At 39.4% G+C, this 12561-nt stretch overlaps 1 protein-coding gene across 3 annotated transcripts in view; it reads left to right on the top strand.

Moving 5' to 3' along the window:
* The window catches only part of Usp39 (ubiquitin specific protease 39), a 324799-nt gene that overhangs the window by 238733 nt on the left and 73505 nt on the right, over nt 1-12561 (top strand). The window lies entirely within an intron of this gene.

Consider the following 12561-nt stretch of genomic DNA (forward strand, 5'->3'; position numbering starts at 1 on the left):
ATATAGGGATGGTTGAGTGGCAGAAGACAGAGTGGTAATCAATGGACACTGCTCATCGCGGATTAATGTTATTGGTGGAGTCCCTCAAGGTTCAGTATTGGGTCCATTGTTGTTTTTTGAATTTATAAATGGTATATCCAGCTTAATGTCCAAGTTTGCAAATGATATGAAGGTTGGCAGGGTTGTTAAGGACACTATTGACAGTACGCTGCTGCAACAGGATCTAGAAAAGTTGAGCAGATGGGCCGAGAGGTGGCAAATGAAGTTTAGCATTGACAAATGTAAAGTACTAATATGAGAAGCAGCAACCCCAGTGACGTATCAGCTCTGTGGTACTACACTGACAGTGGTAGAAAACGAAAAGGACCTGGGGGTAATTGTGTAGGCAGATATGAAGTTTTCTGAGCAGTACAGACGGTCTGCAAGAGTAGCTTATAGTGTGTTATCAATGATATACTGGAATTTTTCTAGCAGGGATAAGGAGGTGATTATCGCCTTATATAAGGGAATGGTCAGATCACACCTTGAGTACTATATACAGGTCTGGAGGCCTCATTTTAAGAAGGATGTATTGCTGTTGGAACTAGTACAGAGAAGGGCAACAAGATTAGTGAATGGAACAATGGGTTGCTCTTATGAAGAAAGGCTTAAATTTTGCAAATTACACTGTCTGTAGACTAGGCACCTGCGAGGTGATCTGAATGAGGCAGGCAGATATGAATTTTTCTGAGCAGTGCAGACGGTCTGCAAGAGTAGCTCATAAAGCCTTGAATGGTTTGAACATGCTGAATGTCGATGGAATTCTTCCTCTTGCTCAGAAGAATCATTTGAAAGGGCATAAATTCAAACTAAGAAAAGACAGATGTAGGATAGATGTGCAGATGTTTGCCTTTAGCCAGCAGGTGGTATCTCGTCTAATAACTCTGCTAATGGACAAGTTATTAGCCGAGATAAGTATATGACTCCAGCTTTTCAATTACTGCTCCTTCAACTTTACAACTTTATCTGCTAATTTGCAGCTGGAATGACAAATGACAGACTTGCACTTTTCATGTGTTTGCTGCTTTTTTTGGTAGCACATATACAAAGGGTACTAGGAAAGTTTTGCAATATGACGCAACAATGAATCACAGGAAGCTGCTTGTTGCTGCATGTTGAGACATGTTCATACGTGCATAGTAGCCGCCGCGCCAAGTCGATGGGCTCAGTTATTCATTAGTAGTGAGAGTGTAAAGTGCTTGCGATGGCATCGTGGTCACAAAATGAGATAAGGACAGTTTTGCGGTATAATTTCGTGCGTGGTTTAACCATAGACCAGTGCTTAGAAGAAATGACTCTTGCACTAGATGATGATTGTCCACATCGTACAACGATATTCAGGTGGTATAGAGAATTCCAAAGGGGAAATTTCACTCTGGAGGATTCTGAGAGGCCGGGAAGGCCACGAACGTCAGTTACGGAGGAAAACGTTACTGCTGTGAGGAAAATGCTTGACGAAAACAGGCGAGTGACCTACCAACAGATAGAGGATACTTTGGGCCTAAATGCACCAGCAATTCGTTCGATTCTGCAAGATCATTTGCACGTGAAGAAACTTTGTTCTCTCTGGGTGCCGCATCAACTGACTGAAGAGCAGATGACACGACGTGTGACTTGGTGCCGGGAGATGTTAAAAAAGTTTGATAAGGGACAATCTCGGTATGTGAACATCGTGACAGGTGACGAGACTTGGCTGTACTATTACGATCTGCCGACCAAGGCTCAAAACAAAGTTTGGGTCTTTGATGATGACGACACACCCGTAATTGTCAGAAAATCCCGATCTGTAAAGAAGAAAATGATAGCTGTATTTTTCAAATCGAGTGGAATTGTGGAACGTGTCATTTTGGACACGCAGAAGACAGTCACAGCTAAGCGGTATACTGAACAATGCCTGCCTAAAGTCATTGGATCTATGAAGAACCTGCGGCCAAAGTCAAGAATGGACACCTGGTACCTCCATCACGATAATGCTCCAGCTTACCGCGCCAAAGCCTGCACCGAATATTTGACCACGACAGGACTGAAACTTCTCGAGCACCCTCCCTACAGTCCAGACCTTGCTCCCTGCGACTTTGCACTGTTCCCGCATGTGAAAATGAAGCTAAAAGGGAGGCGGTTTTCCAGTGATGAGGACCTTCTACGGGCTTGGGACAACGAGTGTGCTTTACTCCCTAGTGAAACTTGGCAGAACTGGTTTAAAGATTGGTTTCGGAGGATGGAGAGGTGTATTGAATGTAGAGGAAATTACTTTGAAAAAATTAAATAAACAAAGCTGTATTGCAAAACTTTCCTAGTACCCTTTGTATATATAATTTTATTGTCACAAAGGAGGTTAGGCAGGCAAAGGCAGATTATAAGAAATCTTTGGCAAAGGATGCAAAGAAAAACAGCAAAGAGTTCTTTACTTATGGAAACTCTAGAAGGAAGGGGATGAATCAGATTGGACCACTTGATATCAATGGTTCAACTGCTGATGATCCTGCTCAGGTAGCTAACAAACTAAATGAATATTTTGCATCGACATTCACACATGAGGAGTTGTTCAGCGAGGGGAATGCCAGAAGTGTATTCAACTTTGGCAGTAAGCTAGAGAATCTTGTAATAACTGAGAGTAAAGTGGAGGAGAAATTGTTGAAGATAAACACAAGAAAGACACCTGGGGTGGATGAGATCTATCCAGTTATATTAAAGGACGCAGCAAAGGAAGTAAGCAAACCCTTAGCCATAATTATGAGAGCTTCCTTGGACTCGGGGGGAGATACCATGGAGTGGAGATGTGCAGATGTGACCCAAATTCTCAAAGGATTATCAAAGGGCGTCACAAGTAATTATAGACCTGTTAGTTTAACTCCTGTTCCAGAGAAATTGATGGAGGCACTGGTTAAAGAAGCACTGCAGGATCATCTAGACAAAACTTCAGTTATAGCTTGGACAGAGCATGTGTTTATTAAGGGAAAGTCTTGTCTGACCAATTTGATTGGATACTATGATGTGGTCACAGAGAAACTGGATGCGAAGAATAATTTTGATATTAGCATTAATAGAGGCACATGATGGAAGAAAGCAAGCTTATGCAGCATCAGCAAAAAAAACCTCTCCCATTTCCCCCTCCGTTCGTACCAAATATCTGTCCAGCCCAGCCTTAAATTTATTTAGGCTATCAACTTCCACAACAAAGGATGGAAGTCTGTTCCACCAACCAACTGCCCGCTGGCTAAAGGCAAACTTCCGAACGTGTATCCTACATCTGTCTTTCCTCATATTGAATTTATGCCCTCTCAGGTGATTATTCTGAGCAAGATTAAGAATCCCATCAGCATTGAGCATGTTCAAACCATTAAAGGCCTTTATACACCTCCATCAGATCACCTCGCAACTGCCTAGCCTCCAGATGCTTTAATTTGCAAAACTTAAGCTCTTTCTTCATAAGGGTTCATTTGTTCATTAACCACAAGAATACCGGACAATCCTAATCATACAGCCAACACGCTTGATCTTTTTCTCACAAACAATCCTTCTAAGTACATGGTCGAAGTGAGAGGTCCTTTAGGCACTTCAGATCACAACTTGGTGACTGTCTCTTCTCCAATGGAGCCTTTATCTCGTGGCTATTCCCAACCTCGTGTTGTTTGGCATTACAAGAATGCAAAATGGAATGACCTGCGAGATTTCTTTTCCTTGGTTGGATTACTGTTTCAAAGCTTCTGATGTCAACGTTTGCTCAGATCGTGTCAGTGAAATTATTCTTGCAGGAATGGAATCCATTATTTCACACTCCACTTTAAAATCTTATCCTTTATCCAAACCTTGGTTTTCCAATAAATGTGGTAAGACTCTTCAAGAGAAGAACATTGCATATCGTAATTGGCTTGTGTTTCTAATTCTTTAGTTTCATTTTCTGCCTACACCAAAGCTCGCAACAGTTGTAAAGCAGTTATTAATCAGTCCAAACTAGATTTTGAACAGCCTAAGAGTAGAAAACTTGCTTCTTGCCCTAATGGTAGCCGAGCATTCTGGTCTCTTGCCAAAGCTATTGGCCGCAACTTTTGCTTATCTCTGCTCTCACCTCTGTTCAAACCAGATGGTTCTGTTGTCACTTCAGCCATGGATAAAGCTGACCTGCTAGCATCCCATTTTTCTTCCAAATCATGTATTAATGATCTTGGTAATACACCTCCCACCATTCCCAACACACGCCATTCAATGCCTGCTGTGGCCTTCCGTCAAAAGGATGTCAGAAGGATTTTGATGAATCTTGATTTTAAGAAAACTCCAGGTCCCAATGGTATTTCTCGATTTGTTCTCAAAACCTGTGCTTCTGAACTTACTCCTGTTCTTTGCCACTTTTTTTCACTTTCTTATTCCAAAGTTGTTTTTCCTTCTGCTTGTAAATTTGTTCATATCCAGCCAGTTCCTAAAAAGGGTGACAAATCCCCCCATCCAATTATCGTCCCATTGCAATTACTTCTACTCTTTCTAAAGTAATGGAGAAATCAATTAACAGCCAACTGTTAAACTATCTAGGAACCTTCCGTCTGATCAACGATCGCCAGTATGGATTCCGTAAGTGTCGATCCACTGGTGATATTCTGGCTTATGTTACCCATTTTTGGACTAATTCATTGGAAAGGATTCGGTGAAACACAAGTAGTTGCTCTTGACATCTCAAAGGTTTTCGATAGTGTTTGGCATAAAGGGCTTCTAAAGAAGTTTCCATCTTATGGTTTGCAAACTGTTTTTTGTAATTGGTTATCCAGTTTTCTCTCTGATCGCTCACTGAGAGTGATGGTAAATGGTTCTCTGTCTTCTAACTTCTCCACTAATGCTGGTTTCCTCCAAGGTTCAGTTCTTTCCCCCACTGTTTTTCTCTTGTATATTAATGACCTTCTTAACATTGCATTCTATTAATGACATTCTGTTAATGTCAAATTAATGACATTGCATTCTACTTTCCTTTTTGAGAGACCTTGCCCTGCACAATCAGCTTCAACTTCTCAAAAATCTGCTACCAATTCCTTAAATGCTGATCTTCGGGTAATTCTCTAGTGGGGCAAAGACAACTTAGTTGATTTCAACCATTGTAAAACTCAGTCTTGTCTTATGTCTCGCAAAAAGGATTCTTCTGCTTGTATGCTTATCTTTAGTGACACTCCGATTTCTAGGCAAAATGATATATCTCTTTTGGTGATTACCCTGACTTCTAATCTCTCTTGGCACAAGCACATTATAAATATTGCTTTCTCTGCATCTAAAAACCTTGGTTTTCTCTTTCGCTCTCGGCGTGTATTACTTTTCTTCCAAACAGCTGCTCACTCTGTATAAATCGCTAAACCGCTCTGCCATGGAATATTGTTCCCTCATCTGGGGTGGTGCCGCCAAAACCTCGCTCAGGCTTCTTGATTCCATTCACAAGAGGGCAGTTAGGTTAATTAATGATTCATCTCTAACAGAGTCTCTCCACCCGCTGTCTCATAGACTTACTGTTTCTGCTGCATGCCTCTTTTACAGATACTTCCATGGGCACTGTTCTTCTGAATTGTCTTCTATAATTCCTGCTATCTCTTTCAAAACAGTTCAAACGCGTGACGCTACCAGCCAACATCCAATTTACTGTGCAACTTCAAACTCACAGAACCAACTTTTCATCTTCCTCATTTATTCATTCAACTGTCGTTTTCTGGAACAACCTTCCTTCCTTCATATGTATTTCTTGAAAATCACAGTCTACAGAAGTTTAAGTTCAATGTCAACAGATATCTTCTTTCGTCTTCTCAACCTCCAACCCAAGCACGGTACTAAGTACTATAGGTTCTAATACCTCTCGTGTTTGGGGTTTACATAAAAAATAAAAAAATAATAGGTTAACCCTTTGTTCTGTTCACTAATCTTGTTGCCCTTCTCTGTACTCGTTCCAACAGCTGTACATCTTTCTTAAAATGAGGCCTACAGACCTGTATACTGTACTCAAGGTGTGGCCTGACCATTGCCTTATACAAGCGGATAATCACCTCTTTATCCATGCCAGAAAAATTCTTGTATATCATTGACAATGAGCTACTCTTGCAGACCGTCTGCACTGCTCAGAAAACTTCATATCTCCCTGCACAATTAACCTCAGGTTCTTTTCGTTCTGTACCACTGTCAGTGTGGTACCACATAGTTGATACGTTAATGTTGGGTTATTGCTTTCCGTATGTAGTACTTTACATTTATAAATGTTAAACTTCATTTGACACCTCTCAGCCCATCTGCTCAAGTTTTCTAGTTCCTGTTGCAGCAGCGTACTGTCATTAGTGCCCTTAACAACCTTGCCAACCTTTGTATCATCTGCAAACTTGGACATTAAACTTGATATACCATCATTTATAAATACAGAAACAACAATGGACTCAACACTGAAACCTGCGGGACTCTATTAATAACATTATTCCATGATGAGCAGTGACCATTGATTACCACTCTCTGTCAGAGAGAGGCGCCTCCGTAGCCAGGTGGGAAGGAGCAGCAGCAGCAGTGCATAGCACAGGCTTCTTGATTAGACCGGGGTTCGAGACCGTCACCACAAAAAACGGAGGATGTGGAAAGGTCAGGGAATGACCACCGCATATCCCGGAGCAATATGGCCTTAGTTGCTAATGCTCTTAAAAAAAAAAAAAAAAAAAATCTGTCAGAGACCATTGATTACCATTCTCTGTCAGTGACCATTGATTACTACTCTCTGTCTTTCACCACTCAACCATCCCTTTATCCATGGCAGCAATTTGGCTCCAATGCCACACTGCTCCAATTTGTGCAGCAGTCTTCCATGTGCAACAGTATCAAAAGCCTTTCGAATATCCAAATATACGATATCAAAGTTATTCCCTGCATCCAGTTCCTTTGTGACAACATCATAGTATCCATTCAAATTGGTCAACAAGACTTTCCCTTAACAAAACCATACTGTGTCCAAGCTGTAACTGAAGTCTTGTCTAGATGATCCTGCAGTGCTTCTTTTACCAATGCCTCCATTAATTTTCCTTGAACATGAGTGAAACTAAAAGGTCTGTAATTACTTGTGTCGCCTTTTGTTCTCTGTTTTGAATTGGGTTTACATTTGCACATCTCCAGTCGATGGGTACCTCACCTGAGTCCAAAGAAGCTCTCATAATTATGGCTAAGGGTTTGCTTACTTCCTTTGCTGTCTCCTTTAATATAACTGGATAAATCCCATCCACCCCGGGTGCCTTTTTTATGTTTATCTTCAACAATTTCTCCTTCACTTTCCTCTCAGTTATTAAAAAATCATCTAGCTCACTGCCATAGTTCAATTCACTCTGGCATTATCCTCCCTAAATAATTATTCATGTGTGAATGTAGATGCAAAATACTTATTTAATTTGTTAGCCACCTGAGCACGATCATCTTTAGCAGTTGAACCATCAATATCCATTGGATCGATCTGATTCATCCCTCACCTTCTAGAGTTTACATAGGTAAAGACCTTTTTGCTGTTTTTCTTTGCATCCTTTGCCAAAGGTTTCTCATAATCTGCCTTTGCCTGCCTAATCTCCTTTGTGACTTGGTTCCAGACGAGCTTATATCTATCTTAAGCTTCCATGTGTCCCTTTAATTTATATGTATGCCCTGCCTTTTTCTTCTCTGCCATATGTCTCATTAGTTCATCTGACATCCATTTAGGCCTAAACTTGAACAATATTTCTTAGTTAGTATGTAAAGCTTAGTAGCTTCCAAGATTAATTTTTTGAATGCTTCCTATTTTGAATTTGCTGTTGGTAACATCATCAGTTGGTCCCACCATATAGAATTTAAATACTGTCTGAGACCATCATAGTCGCCTTTATGAAAGCAAAAACACCTCCCTTTACCGCTAATGGTAGTTACCTCTTTGAGTAAATCGCACTTCAGTACACTGTGATCACTGCGACCTATTGGTTCGGTGCCTCCGTAGCCAGGTGGGCAGGAGCAGCAGTGTGTAGCACACGCTTCTTGATTAGACCAAGATTCGAGCCCGTGCCCACCAAATACGGAGGATGCGGAAAGGTCAGGGGATGACCACTGCATATCCCCGTAGCAATATGGCCTTTGTTGCTAATGCTCCTAAAAACCAAATAACAAACAACAACAACTAGTGGTTCCTTTGTCTGCAAATTCTTAATGCATGAAGAATCAATACTGATCATCAGATGAAGAGTATTACTTCCTTTAGTTGCCTCCTGAACATGCTGCTGTAGAAAACAATCATCGAATAAATCCACAAAAGCCTTGCTATTGTTGTGAGTGACCAACCCACAAATTCCTGTCAATATCTGGGAAATTAAGATCCCCCATTATAAGACTCTCTGATTTACTGCCCCACTCTATCTCTCTCTCTGTACAGTTGTTTGGTAAACTCATCAGAGTCATTAGGCCTATAACACTCCTATTCTCAATTTTGAACTGTGCTTATGTCACAGCAAACTGACTCAACACTGCACTGTCCAGTGATGTCGATTGGCTTCATTTCCTTGGATTTTGTGTTTCTTAACTAATAGCATAACTCCTCTTCCCTTTCTATCTTGTCTCCCTAACTTTCTATCTTGTCTCCCTAAATTCCAAATATATGATATTTGGATCTTAGAAAATCTTTTGATACTGTTGCACCTGGAAGGCTACTGCACAGATTTGAGCAGTATGGTTTTGGAGGCAAATTGTTGTGGTGAATAAAGGGATCTGGGTTTTTTTTTTTTTTTTAGGAGCATTAGCAACTAAGGCCATATTGCTCTGGGAATATGTGGTGGTCATTCTCTGACCTTTCTGCATCCTCCGTATTCGGTGGTGATGGGCTCGAACCCCGGTCTAATCAAGAAATGTGTGCTATGCACTGCTGCTCCTTCCCACCTGGCTACGATAAAGAGATGGTTGAGTATGAGAAGACAGAAGGTGGTAATCAATGGACACTGCTCTTCGTGGACTAATGGTATTAATGGAGTTCTCCAGGGTTCGGTGTTGTTTTCTCTGTTTATTAATGATGTTGATGATGGTACAGGCTTAATGTTTAAGTTTGCAGACGATACGAAGGTCGGCGGGGTTGTTAATGACACTAATGACAGTACGCTGCTGCAACAAGATCTAGAAAAGTTGAGCAGATGAGCTGAGAGGTGGCAAATGAAGTTTAACATTGACAAATGTAAAGTACTGCGTATGGGAAGCAGTATCCCCAGAGTTACGTAGCAACTATGTGGTATTAGACTGGCAGTGGTAGAGAATGAAAAGGACCTTGGGGTAATTGTGCAGGTAGCTATGAAGTTTTCTGGGCAGTGCAGATGGTCTGCAAGGGTTGCTCATTTAGGCCCTCTCAGGTAATTATTCTAAGCAAGAGCAAGGATCTCATCAGCAATGAGCATGCCGAGACCATTCAAGGCCTTAAACCTCAATTAGATCGCCTTGCAGCTGCTTAGTCTCCAGACACTGTAATATGCAAAGCTTAAGCCTTTCTTCGTAAGAGCAACCCTTTGTTCCATTCACTACTCTTATTGCCATTCTCTGTATTCATTCCGGCAGCTCTACATCCTTGTTAAAATGAGGTCTCTACACCTGTATACAGTACTCAAGGTGTGGCCTGACCATTGCCTTATACAAGGGGATAATCACCTCTTTATCCCTGCTAGAATACTGGAATTATTCTAGCAGGGATAAAGAGGTGATTATCCCCTTGTATAAGGCAATGGTCAGGCCACACCTTGAGTACTGTATACAGGTGTAGAGACCTCATTTTAACAAGGATGTAGAGCTGCCGGAATGAATACAGAGAATGGCAATAAGAGTAGTGAATGGAACAAAGGGTTGCTCTTACGAAGAAAGGCTTAAGCTTTGCATATTACAGTGTCTGGAGACTAAGCAGCTGCAAGGCGATCTAATTGAGGTTTAAGGCCTTGAATGGTCTCGGCATGCTCATTGCTGATGAGATCCTTGCTCTTGCTTAGAATAATTACCTGAGAGGGCCTAAATTCAAATTTAGGAAAGACAGTTCTAGGATAGATGTCCGGAAGTTTTCCTTTTGCCATCGGGTGGTTGATTGCTGGAACAAACTTCTACCTGTTCTAGAAGTTGATAGCTTAAATATATTCAAGGCAGAACTAGAAATACACTTGGAGCGAGTGGATAGATGAAATGAGAAGGGTTTTTTTTTTTTTTTTTTGCTGATGTTGTTTAAGGTTGCTTTCTTGCATCATATGCCTTTACTGATGCTAACGCTACATTTTTTAACGTTAGTTGATCCCACTGAAAAGTGTCTAAGAAATGTCCTATCCCACTATAATTACCTTTGTAAAAACAAACTAGCTTCCCGTTATCCTGAACTGTAGGTCTTTCATTGAAAAAATTCTGTATGGATATACAAAGAACGATTTCACCTAAAGGTTCCTTAACTTGAAGATGGTTAATACATGATATGCTGATATATGATAACCTGATCAGTAATATTGTTTTCCCTTGTTGCATCAAAGTACAGAATCATGGTGTAAGGTGGCAAAGGCCTAGGGAAGCTTTCTGCAAAAATTTTGTTGTAGAAATGATAGATGTAAGGAGAATCATATATTTAAAGAGCCCTGATTTCCCTTGATACATTGTGAAAACACGTGGGAACCTCATGCATGACAGGTTCCAGGCCTGTAAAAGATTTGTTGGAAGTTTTGTGTTGAAAACATTAAGATTAGTATAGTGGCGACACCATTCTATAATGAGTGCTTCATATAGAAAGATTTTGTAATTGGATTTTAAAGTAATAATAGGAATGGCTGAATCGATTATAGGGTTTTGGTTATGGAGGTGAAAGTGTCGGGTGAGTTCAGTGCTGGCGTGATCAGTTTTGAAACTATTATAGTGGTAGTATGCGCGCGTGTTGGGAGTCTTTATTGTACCGTATTTTGCAAATGTGCTTCCAATAGAGCATGAGTTGCATCCTGGTTGACATTTAATTAGATAAACAATATTATTTAGTGTTACTTATAGGGTAATGGTGTGTTTTTTTTATAGGAGTTCAACATAGATCCTAATTTATTATACAAAGAAAATGTTAGTTATATCTGTGTGGGCAAATATTTGACAAAGTTGTTGAGCGAGTCTATAGTGGAAAGGGGGAATTACATGTGTATTTTGTTTGTTATCACTGTTTGTGTTGTGTGGATTATTAATTTTGTGTTCGGCAACAGAAATTACGTGATGAATTAGTTGTAAGGGATATAGTTTGTTTGTTGTTTGGTTTTTAGGAGCATTAGCAACTAAGGCCATATTGCTCCGGGATATGCGGTGGTCATTCCCTGACCTTTCCGCCTCCTCCATATTTGGTGGTGACAAGCTCGAACCCCGGTCTAATCAATAAGGGATATAGTGTAGCAGTAAACTTCTCTGTGAGTAGATCATCATGTGAAGAATAGTATTTTATGGCATTGTGGATCTGATTATAAAGGACAGATTTTTTAATACTAAGTGGGTGGTATGATCAGATATATAGGTATTTCCCTGTGTTTATTTCTTTTCTATAGATGTTATTTCCTAATTTTGTACCTGTTTTATATATTGTGAGGTTAAGGAAATTAATTTTATTGTCTTTTTCTATTTCAAGAGTGTATTTAAGCCAGTCATGAATAGTAAAGTAATAATATGAATGGCTGAATCGATTAGAGGGTTTTGGTTATGGAGGTGAACGTATTTCTTTATGATATTTTTTACATTAGTCTAATTCTTATACAGTACTTTAAGATATTCTATCAATCACCTAAACTTTTCCAAGATTTATTATACTCTTATTTGTGTGTAATTACTTGTGTTATTTCTGTTTATGGGGGGGGGGGGAAATAGTGTGGTTTATAGCTGAAACCATGTAAAATAATTAGGAAGTTCAAAATAAATATAATATGCATTGTTTCTTTAAAGCATTATTATATACAGACCATTTCCTAAATAAATTATTTTTTTATAATACTTCATATTTCAAAATACAGTATCATATTTCAAAATACCTTGCATACAATAATTTAAATGTACGCCTAATTACACTATCTTTCATACAAACTGGGTATTCTCATCTTTGAAATAATGTCTTTTATTTCATTCTTTTTTTGGTTAAGCTTTTGTCAAGTAAAATGTGTATGAGAAAAATAACAATACAGTAGCACGTCAATTGTCCAAACTATTTGATTAACCAAACCAACCTTGATTCCAATTAGTTTGGATAATTGACGTTCTACTGTATTGCTATTTTTCTCATACATGATTTACTTGACAAAAGTGTAACCAAAAAAAGAATGAAATAAAACACATTATTTCAAAGATGATTTAATAAAGATATTAAAATAAAATCGTTCATAACAAAAATATAACTTTTAGATTACAGAACAAATTTAATATAAAATGAGAAACTCCTTATATTATAAATATAAAATATCAGTGAGACTTCTGTTGCTTCACCATTGATGACAGATACTTTACATCAGGCTTATACTTTATAACTTTTAGAGCTATGCATGCAGCACTAGT

Source organism: Mastigoproctus giganteus, chromosome 3, assembly GCF_048544385.1.
Source record: "Mastigoproctus giganteus isolate SK-2022 chromosome 3, ASM4854438v1, whole genome shotgun sequence".
Taxonomy (NCBI): Eukaryota; Metazoa; Arthropoda; class Arachnida; order Uropygi; family Thelyphonidae; genus Mastigoproctus; species Mastigoproctus giganteus.